The sequence below is a fragment of the Mustela lutreola genome, chromosome 13, assembly GCF_030435805.1.
Source record: "Mustela lutreola isolate mMusLut2 chromosome 13, mMusLut2.pri, whole genome shotgun sequence".
Taxonomy (NCBI): Eukaryota; Metazoa; Chordata; class Mammalia; order Carnivora; family Mustelidae; genus Mustela; species Mustela lutreola.
The window spans coordinates 47,862,928-47,878,281 of record NC_081302.1 but is presented as its reverse complement, the minus strand read 5'-3'; the positions used below and the strand labels follow the sequence as shown (position 1 = coordinate 47,878,281).

The 15,354-nt window shown below is 40.5% G+C and overlaps 1 long non-coding RNA gene across 1 annotated transcript in view; it reads left to right on the top strand.

Annotated features, from left to right (window-relative positions):
- The first annotated feature begins 1,529 nt into the window (after positions 1–1,529).
- Positions 1,530–15,354, top strand: part of LOC131813969 (uncharacterized) — a 29,469-nt gene continuing 15,644 nt past the window's right edge. Inside the window, exon 1 of the long non-coding RNA XR_009347063.1 lies at positions 1,530–1,953. This is a non-coding gene — a long non-coding RNA (uncharacterized LOC131813969). The remainder of the gene's footprint in view (positions 1,954–15,354) is intronic.

Below are 15,354 nucleotides of genomic sequence, written 5' to 3'. Positions count from 1 at the left end.
GGTGACCCAATTCACCCACCAAAGTGGTGTCAGAGAAGAACCAGTAGGAAGCTAGAAATACTTTCACTTTCCCTATCAGTAGAGTATAGTGGGGAGTAGAAAGAACGTGTCTCTCTCCCCCTCAATCAGGGTTGTATAAGCAGATGCTTAGTCTGGAGTCTCAATTCCCATCCAGCCCAATAGTCAGGTAGAACTCTTCATGCTTGGGTGTCAAAAGAGGCTGAGTGGAGTACTTACACTTCCACCCCACTTGGCAGTAAAATGGTAGCACATCTGCCTCCTTTCAACCACCAGAGCAGTACCAGAGGAAACCAGCTAAAACACTAAACTTAAATGAGATCCAGTCTAACAATACTGAAAATGTCCAGGTTTCAGTTGAATATAACTCATTGTATCATGAACAGGAAGATCTCAAACTAAATGAAAAACAAAAACAAACAAACAAAGAGATACCAATACCAAGATGACATGTGTTGGGGTTCCCTCGGAGAGGTGGAGGCGACCGGACCAGCCGGAGGCCCCTTCCCGGGGCTGAGTGGGATGGCGAGTGTCGCGAACCCGGACGCACCAACGGTCGACACCAGGCTCGGGGGATCTGTCGAAGCAGGATCTCACTTTATTGTGCGGGGGCACGCCTTATATAGAGCAGCAGAAGGGAAGTGAGGACAGAGGGGGCAGAGCCAATAAGATCGGGCGAGAGGAGGAAGTGCCATAGGTTTCAGGAACCGAAACTGTGAAATTGGAGCCTTGTTGGCCTGAAGAGACGGCAAGCCGGCGTCATCTTTATTCTGGGCCGCACCCTGTGGAGGCACCTCTAGTTATGTGCCTTATATTTCCCCCTTTTGTTTTTGTAGGCATGACTTCTGTCTTAGGTTGCCAGTGACAAGACAACAGGCTTACCCGTCATTGAGGGTCATACAGCATAGGTATGTCCTCTGTCTTAGGTTGCTCTGTGTCTCTCATTGGTCTTACCCGTCACTGAATATCATGCTGCTACGGGGGGGCATCTCCTTTAAGGCCTGTCTTAGGTTGCCCCAACCGATATGGGGTCTTACCCGTCATTGGCCAATAAAGATTAATGATAGATTTCTTCATCATGGGTGGCCAGTCTCTGGTAATGTACTTGAACATTCATTAACTGAATGGCTTCCATCCTTTTTTGTATAAATTGAGTTAGCTTATTGATAAGGCAGGGGCCAAAGGAAACGACAAGGAGCAGAATAAAGAAGGGGCCCAGAAGAGGGAGGAAGTATGGGAGAAGGCCACCGAAGCCGTCCCGAACGGACTGTTCCACATCTCGCGACGCCTCTTCTCCAGGTCTTCTTGTAGTTTTCTAATTTTATCTTGAACTATGCCCGATTTGTTGGCATAGAAGCAGCATTCCTCCTGTAAAAACAAGCAGATGCCTCCCTTTTCGGCAGTTATTACTGCAGAAAACATCGTCAATGCATCCGAGATCTAGGTTAGAGGAATTATCAGCAAGGGGTGGCGCCCAAAGACAGGAGATATTAGGGGAGAGGGGGGAAATATATATGTTGGGTCGGGGCGGTAGAAGCTGACATGATGAGGGGAGTAGGGATAATGAGATATTGTTGACTAAAATGGCCTGGGCCAGAAGAGGCCCATTCTTAAGGCATAGCCAGCAGTTCTGGGCGAGAGAGGGGTTGGAGGAGTTTATGAGAGCAAAGACAGTGTTTAGAATACTTTCGGTTTCGGGGTCAAGCTGTAGCACTCCCCGGTTCTCAGGTAAGATTAGGGGGTGATAGACAGGAGGTTCTTGGCTCTTGATCATAATTTCAATCCTGCGCGATACAATTGCATTGCGGGTTTGATCTTGGGGCCCGCCCCCATCAGATACTCCTATGGGTGCCACGGAGTTGAAGCAGACATCCTGCCCTGGGGTGCCATAACAAGGGGATGGCATCGAGTTGCTGCCGGCCCCCTTATCGCTGGGTGAGTTTGTCCCCCACTTTGTGTACCAGTATGTTTTGTAATATCGACTGTAGATCTGTGGGTCAGATAGGGAGAAAAGGTTCCTCAGAGAGTTGTGGGCTCTCTGGGTCTGGGTTATTGTTGTTTTCTGGGGCTGGGAGGTATTTGATGTCTCGTGCGGGCACCCAAATAGGCTTCTTTTCTTCCGGGGGGAATATGCATCCAAACCCTCTACCTGTAGTGAGGAGGGGGTCAGGTCCCCTCCAATACCCAGTCAGGGGGTCTTTCCATCTGACCGATATTGAGGTATAAGGGGTTATGGCGGACCAGTGTCTTTGGAACGCTGTCAAATGATCGTATTTTGAAAAATTTAAAATATTAAGGGTGAACAGTGCCCTTTTGAGTTGATCATGTGGGGGAAGGGATTCCCCCTTTTGTTTTTTTAATTGGTCTTTGAGGGTACGGTTTTGTCTTTCCACAATGGCTTGTCCTCGAGGGTTATAAGGAATGCTGGTGGAGTGGGAGATGTTCCATTCTGAGAGGAAGGTTTTAAAGGTTGTGCTAGTAAAGCAAGGACCATTATCAGTTTTAATTTGTTTGGGAAGTCCTAGAGTGGCAAAACATTGTAAGAAATGGCTGACAGCATGTTTAGTCTTTTCGCCGGCATGGGCAGTTGCCCAGAAAGCATGTGAACATGTGTCAATGGACACGAAAACAAATTTAAGTTTACCAAAGGAGGGGTAATGGGTTACATCTGTTTGCCAGAGGTGATTGGGATGTAGCCCCCTAGGATTGCACCCCGGCCCCTGGAGTAGGGGAACTTGTAGGAAAGGTTGGCAGGATTTGCAGGTTCGAATGATTTTTTTGAGATTTTTAATGGGTACCTGGGGGAAGCGTTGATGGAATCCCCTCCAATTGGTGTGTGTAAGTTTATGGAAGTGAGCAGCCTCTTCTACAGAGTAACATTGGGGAGTAGATGCAAGTTGGTCGGCCAAGGAGTTACCTTGGGATAGGAAACCCGGAAGTCCTTGGTGTCCCCTGAGATGTTGAACGTATATTTGGCTGGTTCTTTGTTTTAGGAGGGTTCGGGTTTGGATCATAAGTGGGGTGATGGGGTTAGAATCTAGTTTGATGTGAGCGTCGATTAGGTTGGGTAGGAGGTTTACCACATAGAGGCTGTCAGAAAATAAATTGAGGGGACCCTTAATGGTGGAAAGGGCTAGGACCACAGCATAAAGCTCTTTAAATTGTGCGGACCCCTGGACCAGGTGGATGAGAGATTTCTGAGGGGTAGGGGTTCTATCAGTATCAGAGTGAGGGGGGAAGATCACTACTGAAACTCCTACTTTTCCTCCATCTGTAAAGGCTGTATGAAAGGATGGATCTGCTTGGGTGATGAATAGCATGGGGATCTTCCACTGCAGCTTACCGAAGGAATTCATCCATTTATAAGGCCCATAATGGCAATCTATATTTCCGGAGAATCCTTCTAAGGCTATGGCCACCCTAGCATTATTGCGTTGGAGCCATGTGAAGTCCTAAGTTCGGTAGGGAATAACAATGCTACTTGGATCCTGTCCAAATAAACGGAGCGAATTGTTTCTCCCTTTCGTGATGCAGTCAGCGAGTTGGTCAGTCGCCGCGTATACTCGCGGGGTGCCCCCCACTGAAAGGTGGATCCATTGAATGGGTTCTCCTTGTTGGGCTAATAGCGCTGTCATTAGGGATTCCCCAGGGAAAACATATAGAATTAAGGGCACGGAAGGAGTGAATCGCTTTAAGGTAGATTTATTAATGGCCCGTTGGACCTCATTGAGTGTTTGGATATGTTCTGTGTTTAGAATGATATCAGACGAAATATTTGAGCCCTTGAGTAGGTCAAATAGAGGGGTGAGTTTCTCAGTAGAAATAGAGATCCATGGCCTCATCCAATTTATTTCACCAAGTAGTTTTTGTAACTGAGGTAGGGTGTACGAGGGTTGAATCTTTAATTGGGGTCTGATCGGGGACACTGTATCCAAGGAGAGTAAGGATCCAAGGATTTTAAAAGGGGGGATCCTTTGGACTTTTTCAGGAGCCACCTTGAAATTGTGGTGGGTTAAAATAGAGAGGCACTCGGTAGTGAGGAGGTCAAGCTGAGAGCGGTCAGGCGCTCCTAGGATAATATCATCCATATAGATGTAAAATAGAATGTCTGGGTTTCTGAAAAATGATGTAAAAATCTGGGCTAATATGTTCTGGCAGATTGATTGGCTATTAGCCATCCCCTGGGGGAGGACCGTCCATTCAAACCTCTGATCTGGCCCCGAGAAATTAAGAGCGGGCAGGGAAAAGGCGAACTTTTCCATATCATCAGGGTGGAGGGGAATGGAGAAGAAACAATCCTTTATATCAATGGTGGTAATAAAATGGTTGGATGGAATGGCTGGAATCCATGGAAGTCCCCTTTGGGGAGTTCCAAAGGGGACCATTTTATTGTTGACCTGTCGCAGGTCCTGTAGTAATCTCCATGTACCATTGGGTTTTTTGATAACGAAAATGGGTGAGTTCCAAGGGCTAAGGGACTGGCGTATATGTCCTAGGTCGAGCTGTTGCTGCACTAAGATATGGACTTGTTGTAGTTTGTGGGAAGGGAGAGGCCACTGCTCCACCCAAATGGGAGGTCCCTCTTTCCAGGTAAACTTAGGGACCTGGGGCAGGGCAGTGGCCTTTAGGATTGGGGGGACTGATACCTTTGCCTAATGCTCTCAAGATAAGGGTCCTCTTGGTAATTAGGATGGGAGTCCCTTCCTTCCTGGAACTGCTGTTGGTATTCTTCCTCATCTAGTACATCATCAAAGAAGGCCTTATGGTCAGTAGTAATGAAGGCCTCCATTGCCCCTAGAATATCTTGACCAAGTAGGTTAGCGGTGAGGCCAGGGGCCACTAGGGGGCAAATCTGTCCTCTGTTGCCATCTGGATCTACCCAACATATCAGGTTAGCAGTCTCATAAGAGCTGGACTGGCCTCCTACCCCCAGTAGGGGAGGGCTGGGGACAAGTTTCCAAGAAGGGGGGACTTCCTCTTGCCTGAGGACAGTGCGTTCAGCACCTGTATCAATGAGGCATTTAAAGGACTTGTCTCTGATGGTAAGACGCATTTTGGGGCGGAGGCCTGGGACCAAAGGAACTGTCCAATGAGCCTTGACAGGTGTTTTCCCCTTGTTTAACGGGGCTGGGGATTGCCCCGATTGGAGTTTAAAGGTTTGCCTTGGATATCAAACTTAGATCTACAATCCTTGGCCCAATGGAACCCCTTCTTACATTTAGGACATGGTGTTCGGGGCGTATCAACAGGTTGTGGGGAGCTTGGTTTGCGCCCTAGGGGGCAGTTTCTCTTAAAATGACCCTCTTGCCCACAGCCAAAGCACAGGCGGGGAAGGTTGGCCTGGTGGGGCTGCAATGATGCCTGCTGCATTACACACACTAGCGTCTCAAGGCTGTCCTGCTGTCCTGTTGATGCTCTCTTAAGGCTGCAGCCATAGCTCGCGCCTGATGCGATGTGGACCCAATGTCTTTTGTAGCAATAACCCAGCGGTCCATAGATCTTTCTTTTAGGCCAGCACGGGCCATCTTATAATCTCAGGTCATTCCTTCCCATACTGCCATTCTGACGAAATGGTCTCTGAGATCCCCAGGGGGCATCTTTTTCTTAATGGATTTCTCCACCCGATCAATGAAAGAGGGCAAATCTTCATTAGTTTTTTGGTGTAACCCTGCTATTGGTGACTCAGAAGGCCCCTCCTCAAGTTTGCTCCAAGCCGCGAGCCCAGCGGCTCGGATCTGGTCCTGGTAAGGGGGAGGGATGGCTGCCTGTTGGGTTCCGGAGGCATACTGGCCATCAGTCCCAGCAAGCATTCCCATAGTTATAGGGATGGCTGGATTGGCTCAGGCATTTCTTTCTGCAATCTGCTGACATTCCTCTTTATATAAGACTGTCCACTTTATATATAGGGCCCCCGGAAGAACGGCCCTAGCTAGTGACCGCCAGTCAGCCGCCGTACATGGGGAATGGGCCAGACCTCGGAGGATGGTTTCTGTGCAGGGGGCGTTGGGCCCATCCTCCAACACTGCCTTTTTGAGCTCCTTAAGGTCCCCAGGCTCCCATGGGAACCATGGAGCTGGACGGTTGCCTCCTGGGTTAACATTAACAGGGAAGAGAGAACAACTGGAGGGCTCAGGGGAGGTATGCTCTGGAGGGGGGGGCAATAAGGAGGCGGAGGAGTGGGCGCTGACGGTTGAATAAAGGGGTTAGTGGAAGGGGGGCGTGCAGGGGGGCCCTCAGCCAGATCTCTGGGTTGGAGGTCCGGGGGCCAAGGAGCCGCGTCAAAGGGGTCTAGCGAGGGGTAGAACCTCTTTGGTTTAACAGGGGGGTCGTTTTTAGAAGAGGACTGCCCCATAACTTATGGGGGTACACTCACCCGTTGACCGATTGGCCCGTCAGCGAGAAGAGCGAGGTTCCTCACATGGGGCACCAGTTGTTGGGGTTCCCTCGGAGGGGTGGAGGCGACCGGACCAGCCGGAGGCCCCTTCCCGGGGCTGAGCGGGATGGCGAGTGTTTCGAACCTGGACGCACCAACGGACGACACCAGGCTCGGGGGATCTGTCGAAGCAGGATCTCACTTTATTGTGCGGGGGCACACCTTATATAGAGCAGCAGAAGGGAAGTGAGGACAGAGGGGGCAGAGCCAATAAGATCGGGCGAGAGGAGGAAGTGCCATAGGTTTCAGGAACCGAAACTGTGAAATTGGCGCCTTGTTGGCCGGAAGAGATGGCAAGCCGGCGCCATCTTTATTCTGGGCCGCACCCTGTGGAGGCACCTCTAGTTATGTGCCTTATAGACATGGATGTGAGAAATATATAACTAGAATTTTAAAGCATTTATGAAAATGCTCCAGTGAATATTATGAACATGCCTAAAACAAATGAAAGATTGAAAACCTCAGCAAAAAAGAAAAAAAAATGTAAAGATGAATCAAATGGCTATGTTAGAACTAAAATTTACAATATCTGAAATCAAAATAACTTAATGGATGGGCCCAACAGCAGGATGGAGAAGAAAAAGAAAGTCAGTGAACTTGAAGAGCACAATAGAATTACACATTTTAGGGGATCCTGGGTGGCTTGGTCAGTTAACCTTCAGACTCTTGGTGTCAACCCAGGTCATGGTCTCAGGGTTGTGGGATCAAGTCTGCCCTCAGCATGGATTCTACTTGAGATTCTCTTCCTCTCACTCTCTCCCAATGTGTGCACTCTCTCTAAAACAAATAAAATCTTAAAATCTAAAAAAGAAGAAGAAGAAGAAAAAAGAAAAGAAAGAAGAGAAGGAAAGAAAGAAAGAAAGAAAGAAAGAAAGAAAGAAAGAAATTATTCAGCTTAAATGAACAGAGAGAATAGAGACTGAAAAAATAACAAACAAAGCCTCGGAGACATGTGGAATATAATAAAAGATTTAACATTTGTGTCATCAGAGTCCCAGAACGTGAGAATAAGAGTGTGTGTATGAGGGGCAGAGAGGAATTATGTCAAAAACCAATGGCTGAAAATCTTCAATCTGAAAGAACATCTACAGAAAGGGCATCTGGATGGCTCAGGTTAACTGAGTTCAGGTTAATTGAGTTTACCTGAGTTCAACTCAGGTCATGATCATGACCATGAGTACTGCAATGGAGTCCAGCATCTGGCTCCGTGCTAAGTGGGGCATCTGCTTCTCCCTCTGACCCTTCCTGCCTCAGGCTCTGTCTCTCATTTTCTCTCTCTTAAATAAATAAATAAATCTAAACCAAAAAAAAAAAAAAAAAAAAAGAATATCTACAGAAAGCCCAGGGCTAGCATTATGCTTAATGAAGAAATAATGCATGCTTTCCTCTTCAAACTAGAAACAAGAATGCCTACTGTAACCCCTTTTCTTCAACAATGTACTAGAGGTTCTAAACACAGTAATTAGGCAATTGTCCAATCCTTTCTTTTCCTTTTCTTTTTTTGATATCTCTTCTAGTACCTTGATATAGAACACTCTTACCTTGTAAAAGTATTTATATTTATAAGTTCTTTTCCTTATATTAATTCAAAGTAATGAAAATAGGATACTTCCCTTAGATATATCTTCTATAATTTTATATTCTTGTAATTACTACAGAGGATTCTGGAGTCATTTATATATTTTTATTCTAAATTGTCAACTGAGGTGCTATACTTGTGACTATGAGGTATCTGGATGGAAATGTTTTTGCCCCAGGTATCTCCTTATTTCTAGGCCCAATGGCAGCACTCACACTCAGTCTGTTGTGATTGATAACAGTGTTTCAAAATGGTATTCTTATATTTGCAGGAGTCTTCTGCTCTTTTTATTTCTCAATATTTACTCTTCATCACTCATTTTATGATACAATTTGTTCCTCCTTCTTAGTTTTATTCATTTCCATCTTCAATGGTAATATAATAATATCTTATTTGTGATCCAAAGTATCTCTCTTGCATTTCAAGTATTCCTTTTACTTTACCTCCATCATATAGCTTTAATAAATTAATATAACTTGGTTCCAAATAAAAGCCTTCAGTAAAAAAGATTCTTATTCTGTCTTGAACTCTCTCTTAAATAAATTTATCATTAGAAATCAAAATCAGGAAGGTTTTGGTTATTTTGATACTCATCCTTACTTTAGTTTGGAATTTATTACGTCTAAAAGTGAAGAACGCCCACCTAGCTGTTTCTATCAGTATAATGTTGTAGCGTGTATTCCCTAGACACCTTGACAAGTGTGTTATATGAGAAAAGTACAGAGAAAAGAAGAGAGCAATTCTCTCCAAAGAACCAGTATGATATGATATTGAAAGCTATCTGTACACTTAAGAATGATTTTTAGAATTTTCATTGAAAGGAAATGTCATAACCTATAGTCCATTTTTATCTGCTCTAATAAAAAAGGCAATGAATGTCACAATGCTTTGATATCTCTTATAAATTTTAAACATGTCAAAATTGCATACTATTATTCCCATAAAATTTCCATGAGGTAAGAAAACCAGAAATATCACTGAGCAACCACATAATATATTTTGGGACTTTAAAATGTTATTTTATGTGATATTTTGCAAAATGTAATTTTTCTTTTCTTGTGGACTTCTCCTTTGGATTTATCTATTATCTTTTTTTTTCTTCCAGTTTCCTTCATTAATAGCTTGCTTGATAAGGTGCTATATAAATAATTGTGATATTATTATTTTAGATTAATAGTTATACTTTTCAAGTTCAGAAAGCAGATATTTATCCATATCTATTCATATAATATTTCCTACATGAGCTATCTAGACACTTGGACTAGAGGCTATTTAATAAAACATAATACAAAGAAGGAACAAAAATACTTTTCTAAATCTCAGCATGTTTTATTAAAGGTTATCTATGAACTAAGAATGAGTTTTAGAAGTTTTCTTAATAGGACGATTATAATCTATAGGTCAAATAGAAGAAAATGGGACTAAGAAAAGATAAATAGGATGTAAATTAGTGAAGAAAATTACATTGTGCTATTTGAAGTTTGGGGCTAAGTTTCAGCATAAAATATTTTTTATCGCATTTTAAATTAAACTATTAAAGTGAATGTTATTTATTTAAAAACATGCTTGCTGTAATCTGTACAGAATTACAATGCAAACAATAAATCAAGTGGTTATAACATCGATTAGCTCAGTATAGATTCCTTATTTTATACAATGGATATACTGACAGAAAACTATGTATATTGTACTTGGTAAGTCAAATTTTACTTCTGAATATATTAGATAAAAACTCTAAACTTTAAAGGATAGATCCTGATAAATCTTTCAGTAAAATTTATTTTGCAAATAAAAATAGTCTTATATTTTTTTTTAAGTTGGCTTAAAGCAGGTTATCCTAAATAGCTCACACACATAAAAATATTATTATGACAGGTAATTCATTAATATTATAGAACAATGGGGTGCCTGGGTGGCTCAGTCAATTAAGTGTCTGCCTTTAGCTCAGGTCATGATCCCAGGGTCCCAGGGTCGAGCCTCACGTAAGGGCTCTCTCTTCAACGGGGAGCCTGGTTCTCCCTCTCCCAATCCCCTTGCTCGAGTTCCCTCTCTTTCTGTTTCTCTATGTTAAATAAATAAGTAAAATCTTAAAAAAATATATTGTAGAATGAGGCAAAAAATACATTCATTTATTTATCCATCAACAAGTATTTACTATTCATTGGCAACCTATGTGTCAATAAAGCAGGCAAGATTTCCAGACAAAATAATAAATAAGACAGAAGCTATCCTTGAGAAGTTTGGAGTTCAAAAATAAAATAAGTAATAATAATAACATTATGTGTATTTGAGAACCATACATTACTGTTAATTTCTTTTTATGATATTCATTGATTAGAAAGAGCATGGGATATTTTTAAACTTACTGTTCTATATTGACAGGGATCCTGAGTCTCATAGAAATTACTACAAGTTTAAAAGGCAAATGAACTTTTCCAATTTACATTGTTATATCTCCATTAAACCTGGTCCCAGTGATTTTCTTTTGACTTGACATCTAGAATGAATATGTCATATTTTGTGGTTGTTACTTGGGTGATAATCCAAGAGTAAAAGTTTAAGAAAATTGGGTGCAGGGTTCATCATGGTAGGATGGGGGTTGAGACTCGTTGAAGAATCTAATCAGTATGTACCAATCTTATCTTCTTCATGAAGGTCACATGGTTTACATAATCACGGATTTGTCTTTTCTCTGTAACTATTCATTTAGCCTCTTGTTTCTTTTTGTTTTATTTTAAGTGCTTGCAGTCAAAGTAATTTCCTTTGTCTCTTATATTCACTTTAACATCTAGCATGGTGTTGAGCAGACCTTGACCTTATGTGAAAACTCACCCATTTGTGGTATGTGTCTTAATGGAAATTACATTAAGTAAGAAAGGACTGGAAATTTTTATGGCTTTGTATAGTTTTGGAATTATGATATAAGTTCTGACATGTTGATGAAGAGAGACAGAAGAAATGCTATGGTACTAATTTTCACACTTCCCACATGGCACACTCAATGCCTTGAACATGGTAATAAATGCTAAGTTGAATTGTTTACTCTGATAAAAACACCAAAAAAAAAATGTATTTTACCTGTCTTTATTTAAAAAAACCTACTTCTGCCATGTAAGCCCAGGGCACAGGAACTCAACATTCTTAGAATTCTGACTAATTTACAGGTGGAACATAAGGGAGAGGAAGTAGCTTGGTAGGAAGAAATCATGTTAAGCTTCCTTTAGTCCCCAGACATCAAAGGTTTTCACATTCCCTCCAAGGTCATTTTACTTCAGTGAATTGTGTCTTACACATTATGCTTCCTATCTTCTTCCCAGGGTGTCGTGAGAATTAATGAGATACTCAGCCCAATTCACATATTTCTCCACACCTCTGTGGATCTCCTCCACACCCCAAGGAGTACTTTATAGGCATCCTTTACTGGAATTTCAGTATGCTCAATTAAGGAAAATTTAATTAAAAATTTATTTCAAAAATAACATCAAACTCCCCAATGCTTTCAAACTTACAAGCGTTCCTCTCTGTAAAACACATATTAATTAGGGAACCCAACTACATTTGGTGTTCTTTGGATGTCTGGAACTATTTAACCACACACTTCCCCCTTTAATTTAAAAAAAAAAAAAGTAACTGGGGGAAATGCTTTACAAAATTAATATGCATCTTGCACCCTATTCATGCTTCTGTACATGGAGTTCTTATTGCAATTAGTTGGAACTCTGCACACTGATGAAATAAGGTGTTTGCAGAGGAGAATGCCAATCTGGCCCTCCACCTCTACTTTTCTGATTAATTTAAACTTAAATTATCAAGATGCAACTCATAAGGATCAGTTGATTTTTCAAGATGACTCTGGTGTTTTATAGATAATCAAAGTTCCTCCCAGTCCAATAATTTCTTGAACACTTAAGGTTTTTAAAAAAGAAAAAAAGAAAAAAAAAGGGAAATATGTAAAGAAAGGAGTGTGTGTCAGTGGGACAGAACATGAAAGTTAAGAAGCCACGGGTTAACTTAAACCCTAAAGGGTGAAATTAATTTGCCAACTTCTGAGTCAAATTGTTGTGTGTTGTAGCAGAGAGTGCTAGTCCATGTCAAAAAATCTTTGTTCTACCATGAACAATTGGCTCTGTTCCAAACACCCTATATGGCTTTGGGCAAATCACTTAACTTCCATGCTCTTCAGATTACTCATTTACAAAGAAGGAACTAGATCATCTCTTGGGCCTCGTCTAGCCCTAATTTCTGTGTGTCCATGTTTTACTTCCATTGTGCACACCAGGGACTGGCCCTTTATCTCAGAAATCATATTATACTTGTCCACATTTCCTGCTAAATAAATGCTCAGTGGGAGAGCTTGCAACACGTCCCCTTTGTATATCCACAATTCCTGGAACAAGGTAGGCCCCCAATACAGTCCGCTGAACCATTACATTGAAAGGCCAAAAATAAATAAATAGCATCAAACTGAAAAACCGCATAATCTTATTTTTCCACAGGTAAACATCTATATAACTAATATTTTTATCTTTTCTTTTTAAATTTTACATTCTGAGGCAAGTGAAAATAAATGACAGTGTGAAACACAAAGCACATTAAGAAATAACAGGCGGGTTTTATTGAAAAGTAAAATCAAGAAAAGTAGAATGACCTGTATCACAAAGCCTATGAGAAAAAAAAAAAAAAGGCAATTTTATAAAAGAAAACTAGCCCACAATGGCCTCAGCTGCTGTCCTAAACTGCACAATACATGTATAGGCTGTGTTTAATGGTCCACAAGTGGCAAATTATCATTTTTCATTTGTTTTTATTTCTTCTTGGTAATTGGAAAGATAATATAACAGCATCAAAAATAGCATTTATTACTTCTAACAATAAGGACCCAACAGAAAGCAACTATTTTGAGACTTAATGAAATATCCATGTGCAGTCCTAAGAAGAGCGAGTTAATCACTAAACAGAGCTGATGAAATACCCAATTTAGTTGTTTTGCAGAGATGTTATCTCCTGCCATGTTAAGAGGAGATTTTCATACAAAACGATTAATCAGCATTAATCTTGGCTGCCACATTAGTCTGCCCTTCCAGCTTCTTGCTGTTAATTTTATAAATGACAATTAGTACAAAGTAACATACCTAAAACAGGACTCTTTCACATTCTTGCCCTGACTCTCCAACACCTGCGTTTTTGCCTGATCCTTTTCCTCTTATCTTGTTATTTCTATTTCCTGTATTCAAAATAGCTTCATCTTTTTCCTGTTTTCCTCTTACTTCTGGCCACCTTCTCTCTCCTGCTAAACCAATTTATTTTTCTATCTTACTCTTCTTATCTGGCATCCAATGCTCATGGATTTGATCTTAACAAATAATAGGGAGTCAGCTTTTCCGGACTGGTTCAAGAATCATTCTCAATCTGCTACTGGCTCCTACTGAAGGCTATTTGGAAAGAAATTATATCTTAAAAATATCATTTAAATGGCAGACTAAATCCTATTATTGTAAATATGAAGTCAAATGGCCACAGTCTGTATACATGATTATATCATATCAATGTAGCTTTTCGTAGAATTACTTTCTCTAACTTCACCTACAATGTTTTGTCTTTGAATTTTATCTTAGGATGTTATAAGAAAGACTGTTGTTCAAAATCTTCTTAATACATACCCTTCTGGGAAAGAGCAAGAAAAGGAAAATAATTGTTTTCCTTCACAAATTGGTCTTTTTTCTTTTTTGTCTCTGTTCTTTTTTCTCTTTGACAGCTAGGAAACTCAACATCAAATTTTATATTCACTTGTAGCAACTGGTAACAAAACAATATAACCACCTTAAGCTTTAAAACAGAATGCAGTCTCAAGTATTTCTGTTTTCTATTATTGACCTCTATTATTATGACTTCTAGATCCAGAAATGTATGCCATGTGTGCTGCATCCAAAGTTTGATGAAATTTCTAATATAATTGCTCTGCAGAGATATTACCTCCTGCCTGTCAGGCGGAGATTCTTATACAAAATGATTAATCAGCATTAGCTGGATATAAAACTTCTATGTATTAAAATATACAAAGTAGGATGTAACTGAACTTTACAGAATTGATTCTGTGGGACACCTGGCTGCCTCAGTTGGTGGAGAGTGCAACTCTTGATCTCAGATAATGAGTTAGAGCCTCGCATTGGGTACAGAGATTACTTTAGGGGGGGTAAAAAAAAAGAACTGATTCTGTGTTTGGAGGTACATAAACTGTCATCTGACATGCTACTCAGAAATTCAGAAATCTATTCCATCTAATAAAATATGAAATTGAGTTTTTAATGATTAGTAGTTTTTATTCGAAATAAAATAATAAGAAAAATCCAATATGTAGAATTTTCTAATTGAATTTTAAAATTATGCTGTCCTCATAAATAAATTTAACCATATTAAATTGCACTGAAAATATAGTCCAACAGGAATTTTATAGGGAGTTTATATAGGATCTTGGGATTCTCTTCGGCAAATATCTCTATCAGCAATCTAGATGATGGTTACAATGAGATTAATGCAGACTTCATTTTTCTACTTCTTTAGAGTCATTATGCTTACATTTGAGGCAACTTTCTTCCAAATGGCCCACGCAATGGCGATCTAATGCCTTCAAAGCAGCAAAAAATAGCCTTCAAAAGAGAAACCTGCAAATATTTTTTATTCATCTTTTTAAGTTTCTATGAGAGATATCAGAAGAAATGACTGATGCTGGGAACGCTTACTCTATCACTGTTAAGTGTTATTAATATTGTTACAACCAGGAGCTCCATAGATTATACACAGCTTCTTTTTCTAACTGCAATAGATTGGATTGCCAGAAAATGAATGGTCAGGAGACTCTCATTTTCTCTGTTACAATGATTCATACATCAATCTCATCCTGATTTCTTTAAACCTATTTCAAAAATCTTGAAAGTACAGGCAGAGAGTCCACACTCAATTACCAGCCTGTTTGTTTCACAGATAAAGAATTGAGTTGTGGAGAAAGTAAATGAAGGTGAGAAGTTAATATGATAGTTTTGGTCATCCTATTGGTTTAGCAATCTGTATAGTGAGATCACCTTCTGCCTATGGCCAATATCAGAAGGTTATTTGGCTTAGTTCTAATTCATATGCAAGCCAAATCCCACAAGACTTTACATGTGTTTTAAAAAAAGTTAATTTCAAATATTTAAGAATGACATAAAATAGTATATACTGGAATTTTTTAAAAAGTTACAGAAACAAAGTTTCTCTTTCCCTCTGGAGCTGGACTATTTAAGAGCAAGTGAGTAAAATACTTTGGAGACATTCATGAATTTCCTGT